Here is an 11,522-nt window from a genome sequence, read left to right as displayed (position 1 = left end):
AGCAAAACCTTGTAATGCTTAGGGATTCCAGCAACTACTTTACACTATTTTGTGTCCCAGTGAGAGGAAGGTTATCTTGATAGCATTTTGTTGTTTGGTTGTTTTTATGGTGATGACTCTTTTCTTTCTCTCTTTATAAATTTTATTCAATAAATAAAAATTGTATATATTTAAGGGGTCCAACATGGTGATTTGATATACATAGTGAAATGACTACAGTCAAGTTAATTAACATACATCTCCTCACACAGTCACTGTTTTGTGTGTGTGATGAGTGTACCTGAAAAATATGAGATGCTTCAGGAATTTGGGTCTCATCCTTGCACAGGGGCCCTGTTCATCTCCTCTGTATTTTTCCAATTTTAGCAGATGTGCTGCCAAAGGGAGCATTTGATAGCATTCGTTTTGTGTCGTATCTCTTCATTCTTTAGGATGTTTCTAGGATACAGAAACATCTGGGCTTGCAGAGCTGGAATTTTTCTTGAAACCTTTGATTTTTTTTAAAAACATCAAGCCTGAGGACTTCCCTGGTGGTCCAGTGGTTAAGACCGCGCTTCCAATGCAGGGGACGTGCGTTCGATCCCCTGTCGGGGAACTAAGATCCCACATGGCGCATGGCACGGCCAAAAAAATTAAAAGACCAAGCTGGGTTCATCTGTAATGACAGTTTGTCTTGTAACCTAACTGCCTCTATTTTATCAGTTGTGTAAGGATGCTCTTCATTTTGCTGTGTAGCAAGGTCAGATTGGGCAGCTTTTAGGTGCAAAACTGGCGCCTCGTTCTTGAAAATCAAAAGTAAAGCCTTGCTAACCACATTGAACGATGTGGGATTTGGGTTTTCATCGGCTGCTATTTCCCTGATGGACACCTTGACTTCAATCCCAAATCCTTAGAGCAAAACTATCAGATGTTAATTCTCTCCGGCAGCGTCTCCAGCAATATCCAGAGATGGGCTTTCATAGCTGGGCTGCTGAGGGTGAGTCTATTAATTGATTATAGGAGCTGTGTGAACTCCTCGGAGGAATATTTGCATTTCAGAGGCAGGGTTCGAGTTCAAGCCATCCTTCTCTTCCCTCGTCCTCTTCTCCAGACTGAAAAGGGGCTCTTTAAGGACAGGACCCCCTCTTGTTTATCTCTGCATTTCCCCAGCCCCTCATGAAAAGCCTGATGATCAAGAAATACCCATTAAATAGAATCAATGGAATCTGACCATCTGTTTTCATTAGGACTCTCTACATTACAAACAACAATTCCATCTAAAGGCGCTACTTAAATAATAAAGAGACTGTTTTGGCTCACGTAACTGAACAGTGTGGGTAGATTTTTAAGTCTGGCTTGATCTAGTCTTCAAATAACGTGACCAGGAACCTGGGTTTTCTCTTACCAACCTTCCTGGCTCTCCTTCCTTGGTGCTAGCTCCATTCTCAGGCCTGCTCTCCCTCATGGTTTCCCAGATGGAAATAACCATCCCCCAGAGCTGGAGCCAGGCTCTTGCCTATCCAGCAGGTGTGTCTACTCAGGCAATTTCCACACAGGACGATGGAGGCTTGAGATTCTTGGAAGCTCCAGCAAACGTCTCTAGGTATCTTATTGCCTTTGGCTGGCAACTGCCCACACCTGAACCACGTACTACGGCCAAGAGGATGAGACCTCCTGACGGGATCCCACCCAGTGTGCTGAGAATGAAAGAGCAGTGAACCTCTAACAGAAAATTAAGATCATTTTGGTGGGAGAAGAGGGAATGGGTGTCAGGAAAACAACCAGAAACCCCCACCAGCTCCTCTGTGGGTGAAGGTGGCGATTTGGAGCAGCAATTCCTTTGTGGATGCAGTTCACGCCTCTCTTGAAGGCTCTTTGGCCCCTTCACGCAGGAACAGCTTCAGGCAAGAGAGTCAGAGACCATGTAGCCTCGGAGGGGATGAGGAAAGGCTTGACTTCCCACCTCTCACAGGTGCCCCCAATGCTTGCCAGGTTTCAGCAGCCTGTGAAGACTTCTCTTTGCCTTTCCCTCAACCACTAGACCCCTAATTCTGAGGCAGTTTGCATACCTTTGATAATATCTGCTTGCCTCAACTTCACGCACAGGGGGGAGTTTTTCTGTTCTTAGGAAAAGACCCATCAGTCTGAGTCTTGCAGACCTGGGACTCAATTTTATTTGCATAAGTGAGATAGTCACTGCTTTGAAAATTTCTGTAGCACTTCCCGAATAAACAAAGGTGCCATTCCTGCTCTGCTAAGCTTCACCCCTGTGACATGGGGATTGAGAGTGAGGCCTCTGACAGGGAAAGGCTGCCCCCAGTTAAAGGAGGCTAAAAAGACATGACAACCAAAGGCAATGCATGGACCAGGAGGAAAAAATACAGAGCTCAAAAGGACATTAATGAGGCAATTGACAAATCTGCATATGGACTGTGGATTAGATAATAGTATTGATTATTTTGACAATCGTACTCAGGTTATGTAAGAGAATGTCTTTGTTCATAGGAAATACACATGGAAGTCTTTAGGGGTAAAAGGAGCAGGATAGGATGTCTGTAACTTTCGAATTGTTCAGGAGGAAAAAAACAAATATATACATATATAAAGAGCAAATGAATAATAATGCAAATGGGACAACATGCTAAAAATTGGGGAATCTAGGTAAACGATTATGGAAGGTCTAACTGCCTGGGTTTGAATCCTGGCTCCACTGCTGGTAGCTAGCTCTAAACCTCTCTAGGCCTCACTTTCCCCATCTGTAAAATGGAGGTAATAGTAGCAACTACTGCTTAGGTTTTTTGGGAGAAATAAATGAAAGAATCCATAAAATGAGCTTAGCACAGGGTCTGGCTCATGGCAAGAGCCAAGAGTAATAAATGTTAGCTATTTTTATTACTATTACTGTCCCACAGTTCTCCCAGTTGCTGGGATAAAGATATAAATAGGAACGATTCCCTCTAGGAGCGTACATGGCAGGAGATGTCGGCCAGAGGGAGATTTTTCCCCTCATATGGAAGAGACTTGATCCAGTGTCACATTCTATATGCATATGGTGTTACCTATTATTATGTAATGAATACGTATACCATATGGTAATATGCTTTAAGTATTTTTCTTCAACTTGCCCCTTTTACTCAACACAACGTCTTGGAAATCTTTCCATAATAATACCAATAATAATTAACATTTATTGAAGCTTACCATGTGCCAGGCATAGTTCTGGGCATTTTCCATGTATTATTTAATTCTCACAACAATCCCACAAAATAGATTCTCTTGTAATTACCTTTTTTTGTAATCACCATTTTATGGATTAAAAAAGCTGATGCTCAGAGAGGTTAAGTAACTTGCCCAAGGCCATAGTACCAAAATTTGAACTCAGCCTGTCTCCAGAGCCCGTGGCCTTAATCACTATATTTTTCCATGCAGGTGTATACAAAGATCTATTTCACTGAAAGAAAGTGACAGGGAGTTGGGGGGAGCTACCTAGTATTTCATAAAATGGTTATACCCAAAACTCATTTAATCATTCTAACCCAACTGATAGACATTTAGGTTATTCCCAACATTTGCTATTTGAAATAGTGCTGCGATAAATATCATGGAACAAGCCTTGATAATATCACTATGTGTCTGACACCAAAGAAGGAAGAAGTTAAAAATATTTGAGAGAGAAAAATTTAAGCAACGAAATAAAGTAGTATTAAACCAAAGTTATATTAAATTATACAAGATAAATATTGATGAGGCCACAATGAAATGAGTGAATGAATGAATGAATGAATGAATAGGAGAGAAGAGACAAACCTCCAGTGCCGAAGAATTCCAAATAATTAGAAATTCCACCAAATACATGTGATGTGGTATCCAGGATGGGATCCTGGAACAGATAAGGAACATTAGGAAATTAAGGAAATATGAATAAACTATGGACTTTAGTTAATAATAATAATGTATCAATATGGGTTCATTAATTGTAACAAATGTACCAGGTAAGAGGTTAATAATAAAGAAAACTGGGTGCAGAGCATATGGAAATTCTCTGTACTATCCTCTCAATTTTTTTGTAAACCTAGAATTATTTTTAAAAGATAGTCTATTTCAAAAAAATTTTTTAAAATACAGGAGAGCAAGGGACAAAGTGTAGGTTTTGTAAGAGATGGGAGGGGAGGGGCTTCCCAGCCCAGCAGGGAATTATTTTATTTTTGACTTCTTAATTAATTTTTATTGGGGTATAGTTGCTTTACAATGCTGTGTTAGTTTCCACTGTACAGAAAAGTGAGTCAGCTATACGTATATAACCCCTCTCTTTTTGGATTTCCTTCCCATTTACGTCACCACAGAGCACTGAGTAAAGTTCCCTGAGCTATACAGTAGGTGCTCATCGGTTATCTATTTTCTCTATTCCCCAGGAGGAGGGGAATTAGCTTCAGACGGCAGGAGGAAAGGAGGCGCAGGTGGGTGCAGACAGATATTTTTGTAGGCCTTCGGCAGGAAGTTGAGGGTTTCCACCTGATGGCCTCAGTTTTTCCTTTACGACACAAGAGGTGAGGGTGGGCTATCTGCTGAGAGAGGGCCTGTGGAAAAACTGTGGGTTGCAAGTGGCAAAAGTTTGGAGAGCCCCTGAGAGGAGTGCAAAGAGGAAGCTGACCAGGGGCAGAAAAGAGCAATTTCCTCTCACGTCACAGATTCGTGTTGCCCCAAAAGGCAGAACCTTGGGCCGCAGGCCTAGAGGCCTAGCTGGACCGTCTCCTTGGAGTTCCACTACTTGACCAGCAGAGGGCGCCAAGACACCAACTTTTCCACACCCGGTCCTAGCTCTCCCAATTTTCTCTCTGATTCCAAGAGTAAAAGGTTCTTTTTGAGCCAGCCATAGGACGATAAACTCTTTGAACTAGCCCAAAGGAACACCTTTGAAGAGCAAGAATTTAGCTATGTGTCTCAGAGCTAATGTCTTTTACTTGCCTCCTCCCTCCAGGAAGTGCGGGCAAAGCAGAGTACACGACCGCCATTACTGAGGACCTACTGTGTGTCGTGGGATGTTCCAAGCGTGTCTCATTTAATCCTTACAAATCACCTCTGAGGTAGTGGTTATTATTATCCCATCTACAGAGGGATACATGGAGTCTCAGAGAGGTAACGGAGGTTATCTGAAGATCCTTCCTATTGAGTGTAGTCCTACTCCTGCTTCGTTTCAGTTAACAATCAACCAATTAACAATTTTTCAACAGGTGTGTGTGTTGGAAAGCTTGCCCTGGGAGATGCTTTGTGAGAAAAGGATCCTGTGTCAATAAATCTGGCAAAGCTGCAAACTCTTTCCATTTCTGTGAACTGGGCATAAAAATGGTCACGGCAAAGAGCTGTCCTGAAGCTAAGCTAGGCCTCTGCAGTGCCTGGAGAATGTCTGCTCCCTCTCCCCCCTTCCCTGACCCACCCCAAGCAGGTGGCTCTTTCCTTTATGGGGGAATGATACAGCTAAATTGGAGGGAAATTTTCATATCGACCCCCAAGAAGTAATTGAGGATGCAACAATAGACAGAACTGAAGCTTTGGAATCAGGGCAAAGGAAGTCTCTGAGATTTCGTTTTCTCATCTGAAAAATAGGGCGACAGATACCAGAACCTGCAGGATGTCGTCAAGAATCAGTAAGCACGTGGAACCCCCAGCTCAGAGCCTGGCCCTGGGAGACCCTGGTGAGGGAGGCGCCAGGACCTGGGGACCATGAATTGTGGCAGGACGCGCACGGCCGCCCTGCAGGATTTAGGCGGGTGGACCACCTGCCTCCTCGCCTAGCCCCTGGGTCCCCCCGTCGCCGCCCCCTCCACCCCTTCCTCACAGTACCTGCTCCCGGTCTCGTAACTCGTAAATCTCCTTCACACAGAGGGCGATAAATTAGAGGAGTGTGAGAGACCCCCACACACACCTTCCTGCGCCCTCCCTCCCCCTTCTGGGGAGGACCACGGGAGCAGGAAGCCCCTGGGACGGGGTGGGCGGGGTCACCCAGACCCGCCCACTTCGGCTTGTTAATGAGAGACTTGTTGAAATGACAACGGTATTAAACGAATACATTTACATATAAATAAAATTTAAGCATAATAGCAATAGCTAACATTGATTGAGAGACTGTGCGCCAACTGGCTAAACACTTTATTAATTCATTGATCAAATATTTATTGAGTGCCTATTCGGTGCCAGGAATCTTGCATATATTATCTAGTGAACTTCCCCAAACAGCCCTGCCAGTTAGTCATTTTGCAGATGGAGAAATCCAAGCAAGAAGCGATTAAGTGACTTTTCCAAGGTTACTAGGCTACTGAGTAGTGGGTCCAGGACTCATATCCCTGGCTATCTGTCCCCGGAGCTTAAACTTTTTTGACTAGATTATCCTGCCTCTTTGCTACCACTTGCCTCACTGTCTTCCTGCCCTGCCACCAGCTGTGTGGCCTTGGGCGAACACCTTTGCCTTGCTGACAAAATAATTCTTTTGGCAAAAGAGGCACTCTGCCCTACCTACATCACAAGGAGTTAGGAGGATCAAATTAAACTGAAGCTTATGGAAATGGCTTTAAAAAGTATCTGTAGACTAAAGCAAAAGTGAGAATAGATGTGAAGGAGACGGTGAGAAAGTCTATCCTATGTGATTGAAGAACCATAAGAAAAGAAAAAAGAACGTGCAACAGAAGAAATATTTGAAAAGACAAAGTGTGAGGAAATTTACCAATCTGAGAAGAAGTATCAAACCACAAATTCAAGAAGCCCAACAAATCCTAGAAGATATATGTATTTTTTAAACCCACACACTTAAATGTGTCATAGTGAAATATCAGGAACCAAAAACAATGAAAAGATTTCAAAACCAATCTGGAAAAGAAATTACCGTCAAAGGAGCAACAGTTACTCTGAAGCTGACATCTCATCCATAGTAATGAAAGTAAGAAGACAACATCACAGTTTCAAAGTGACTTTAAAAAGCAGAACCGACAAGACTTGTACAGGAGAAATAAAGGCAAGTCATCACCCGTGGCTTTTCACTGGAGGAAATTCTGAAGGACATAATTCAGGCAGGGGAAAAAAAAAAAGATTCCACATGGAATGTCTGAGATGCAGGAAGTAATGAAGAGCAAAGAAATTAGTAAATATATGAGCACATTTAAATGAACATTGATTGTATTAAAAAAAAGATCTGTAAAATGCCATATGAAAAGTGTATTAATTAAGATGATATTGGGGGACTTCCCTGGTGGTGCAGTGGTTAAGAATCCACCTGCCAACGCAGGGGACATGGGTTCGATCCCTAGTCCGGGAAGATCCCACATGCCTTAGAGCACCTAAGCCCATGCGCCACAACTACTGAGCCTGTGCTCTAGAGCCCACGAGCCACAACTACTGAAGCCTGCACGCCTAGAGGCGGCACTCCGCAACAAGAGAAGCCACTGCAATGAGAAGCCCGCGCACCGCAACGAAGAGTAGCCTCTGCTCGCCACAGCTAGAGAAAGCCCACACACAGCAACAAAGACCCTATGCAGCTAAAAACAAAAAAAATTTTTTTAAAAGAAGGTATTAGGGACTTCCCTGGTGGTCCAGTGGTTAAGACTTTGCCTTCCAATGCAGGGGGTGCGGGTTTGATACCTGGTCTGGGAGCTAAGATCCCACATGCCTCATGGCCAAAAAACCAAAAACATAAAACAGAAGCAATATTGTAACAAATTCAATAAAGACTTTAAAAATGGTCCACATCAAAAAAAAAAAAAACCTTAAAAAATGATGATATTAAATGCTGTAGGAGATAAATCCCCAAATCTCAAGGGCTTTAACATAAAAGTTTATTTCTCACTTGTGTAATCATTCACTGTGGGTGTTCCCAGTCAGGCAGTTTTCTTGGGCAGCTCTCCTCCAGGCGATGAAGGGCCTGGCTCCTTCCACCTTTTGGCTCTATCATCTTTAGCTTGTGGCTCCCATGGCTGCCCTAGGTCTCTGATACAGGAGGAAGGGGAAGGAGTGTGGAGGCTGCATATGGGAAGTTATCATGGACAGGCCTGGCAGTGACACACATCACTTCCGCTCATATTAAGAGGAGAACTCAGTCAACTGCAGGAAAGTCTGGGAAATGGTATAACTGCTGTATTCATTACCTATTGCTATGTAACAAATTACCTCAAAACATATTGGCTTAAAACAACAATGAGCATTTATTACTTCACAGTTTCTATGGGTCAGGGTTTGAGAAGCGGCCTACCTGGGTAAGTCTCTTCCCCTTTTGTGCATGATGGAGTATGTACGTGATTCCTAGAACTCCTGCAGCCATTTTGCCACCATGAGGGAAGCCACCTTGAGAAAGAAATATACATAGAAGAGATATGAAAAGAATCACAGAAGAATAATCATATGGATGATTAAATTAAACAAAGGGGTTCTAAAATTCCCATGGAAGTGTAAAGAGCCAAGAATACTCAAGAAAATTATGAAAATGAGCAACAAGGCCAAGGGATTGCCAGATCAGACAGGCATTAAACAGAGATGGCTGGAGGTGGCATCATAGAGATGGGCATTACGAATCATTGGAGACAGAATAAACTATTCACCAAACGGAGGTGGGAAAATTGGCATTTGGTTTCCAATAAAAATTAAAATAAAAATCCAATAATAATGAAAGCAATCACAACAACGATGCTACCATCTGTTGACAACTACAAAGTTTTAGAAATGTACACTTGATTTATTTATGTCTATTTTCACACCAACCCCACGAGGTAGGTATTATCATTTATTATTCCCACTTGACAGATGAGAAAATTGCATCTCAGGAAGGCAGACCACACATGGCTCTCAGTCTCCTGGGCACTGAGTAGAAGCCCTGTTTCTCCTCCCCACAATAGCAGGACCCTGTCCCGAGAATTCCAGTTCAGGCCAGTGGTTGCCTCTCCCAGGAGACAGGAAGACAGAGCCCTCTGTCAACGCCAAGCCAGGCCCCAGGAACCAGAATTCCGCCTTCACCCCTGACTGACCCTGGGGCAGATCTATGGCTGATTAGACCCCAGCTAAAAGCACAGAAGCCTCTTTGTCATTGCTTTAATGAGAAGCCAATCACCAGGTCATTAGTGGGTGGAGGTGATGAGGAGTTTGGTACTGGGGTGGGAGGGAGGAGGGTGCTCTTGGCTTCTGGATGATTTACAGCTGCAGTGCCAGGCTGCCTGGGGAAGGGAGCAGAGCCGCAGGAGGGTGAGAAAGTTAGAGCACCTCAGAGGAGCCAGGACCTCTTATGAGAGCATAGCATGCTGTTTTATTTAATCCTTGCAACTAATCTGATGAAGCAGTATTATTGCATATCCCCATTTCACAGTTAAGGAAACTGAGGCTCAGAGAGGTTAATTAAGCATTTTACCCAAGGTTATACAGTTAATAAATGATGGTCTTATTCCAGAGCCCAAACATCCCCTCTGTTGTTCACTGTTATAGGCACAGCAGAGGTGAGTGTAGGGGAAGGTCCAAGAAATATTCTAGCTTTAGACCAAGAAGGAACAAGCAGTCAGGAGATGCCTGACTGAGCGATGTTACTTTGTGGGCTGGGAGTAGGGGCAGGGGAAAGGGGTATTACATAAGCTTGGAAGAAAGTACCCCTGGGATGCTGAGTAAGTCTGCCAGAAACAGGATAAAAATAACACAATAACTAAATATTATGAAGTGCCAACTATGTGCCAGGCATTGCACCAAGGGCCTTCCAGTTGTGAGGCAGTTACCAATCCATTTTAGAGCTGAGGAAACTGAGGCTCAGAGAGGTTAAGTTACCGGCCCCAGGTCTCAAAGCTGGTAAATGGTAGGGTAGGTACAGGGATTGATTTGGGAGTAAGAGCAGCAACAGGGCAGTTACTTACTCTCTGCTCTAGATTGTCAGGAATTTGGTCATAAACAACAAAACCCAACTTGGTTCACTTAAGAGGAAGAGGAAGTTGCTGGGCAGCTCTGAGATAGCTCACAGGATCAGTAGAAAATTTAATGGGATTAAGCTCGGGAAACTCATTAGAATTATAGGAAACTGGGTGGCTGGAACCACAGCCCAGCCAGTAACCTCCTGAGAATGCCCCCACAGGACACTGGAGGCTACTGGCCCAGTACAGGCAATTTCTCCCCAAGAGCCTGTTTCTCTGGGACACCTGCTCCATATTCAAGTCAAGGAGTCAAGTACCTAGACTCCTGTCTGTCCTAGCTGCCAGGAGTCTTTCCCACCCAGAGCCCCACCATGGAGGCGTCCCTCCCCGAGACAGACAGACTATTAAAATGCTGCAGAGCAAACAACGACAACAAAAAAACATTCACTGCAAACCCCACGTGCCCCAGGTCTCCCAGCCCCTGGGAAGAAGTGACCAGAATGCCATCAACTCTCTGTCCTTCCTGAGCCTCCTCCCACATCCAGAGTTGGACTCTGCATTTCAGAGAGTCCCCCCATCACTAGGGGCTGCCCAGAAATCTCAGGCCTCAGACTCTTGAAGGAGGATATGGAGATGGTAACACTTTCCTTTTCATCATCTGCTACCTCCAGCTGGCCACCCCCATGTGCCAGTTCTACTTTCCAAACAGGTGTGGACTCCAGCCCACCTCTCTCACAACCACCTGCATAACTCAGGGCACTCCGCTCTCACCTGGATCTTTACAGTATCTTAACTGGAGTCTGCCTTAGATCCCTTCTCCACACTGTTCGAAGGATCTCTAGCTACCATCCAAACATGACTGTGTCATTCCTTAACTTAATATCCTTTTGTGGTACCCAGTTATCTACAGGATGAAATCCAAGCTTTCGGGCATGATGCCTAGTAAACCCCCAGCTTCATCTCCCATCACCCCCTACTTTCTCATATCATGGTTTGGCCAATTTACTGTATTTTCCTCATCATACTATGATGGCTTATGGAATACTCATCCAGCAGTCAGAGAAAGAGAAAGCTAATGGGTTTTCTTTTGTATTTAAGACTCATGAAGTGAGGGGATGGAATAAATTATTTAATGGCTTCCCATCTCTTGCCAAGTAAAAGTGCAAGATATTGCAGTAGACTGTGCAACCATGTCACCAGCTGGAGCTCACCTCTTGCTCTGCCCCAGCCCCACCGGCCACCTTGCTGCCCCTGGAACTTTTAGACACGCTCCTGCCTCAGGGCCTTTGCACATGCTGTTCCTGCTGCCTGGAAGCTCTTCCTCAAGGTAGCCACAAAAGTACCTTGTCTCATTCAAGTCCTTACTCATATGTCACCTTCTCAGGTGGGCTTTCCCTGACCCCTCCCACCCCCACATTCTCCACTTTCTATCTTTTCTGATTTTATCTTTTCTGTACCCATTTATCACTTTCTAATATATTCTAATAGTACTTATTTACTACATAAATTACTTATTTTCCTTATTATTTGCTCTCTGCACTTGAATGTGACTTCCGTGAGGCCAGCTTTTTGCCTGTTTAATTCACTACTCTGCACCAGTAACTAGAACAGGAAGCAGTCATCACATTTTTGTTGAATGAAGGCACAGAGCCTGAAACTGAGCCCAGAACTGCCAGA

General features: G+C 44.1%; 1 non-coding gene across 1 annotated transcript; it reads right to left on the bottom strand.

The window, feature by feature from the left end:
* Positions 1–283: 283 nt before the first annotated feature.
* LOC112394528 (U6 spliceosomal RNA) lies at positions 284–390 on the bottom strand. Its single transcript, XR_003002159.1, has one exon. It is a non-coding gene; the product is annotated as a U6 spliceosomal RNA (small nuclear RNA).
* Between the last annotated feature and the right edge of the window lie 11,132 nt (positions 391–11,522).

Source organism: Neophocaena asiaeorientalis, unplaced genomic scaffold, assembly GCF_003031525.2.
Source record: "Neophocaena asiaeorientalis asiaeorientalis breed wild unplaced genomic scaffold, Neophocaena_asiaeorientalis_V1.1 scaffold129, whole genome shotgun sequence".
Classification (NCBI taxonomy): domain Eukaryota; kingdom Metazoa; phylum Chordata; class Mammalia; order Artiodactyla; family Phocoenidae; genus Neophocaena; species Neophocaena asiaeorientalis.
The sequence above is the reverse complement of the archived record's forward strand: the minus strand, read 5'-3'. Positions and strand labels throughout refer to the sequence as shown.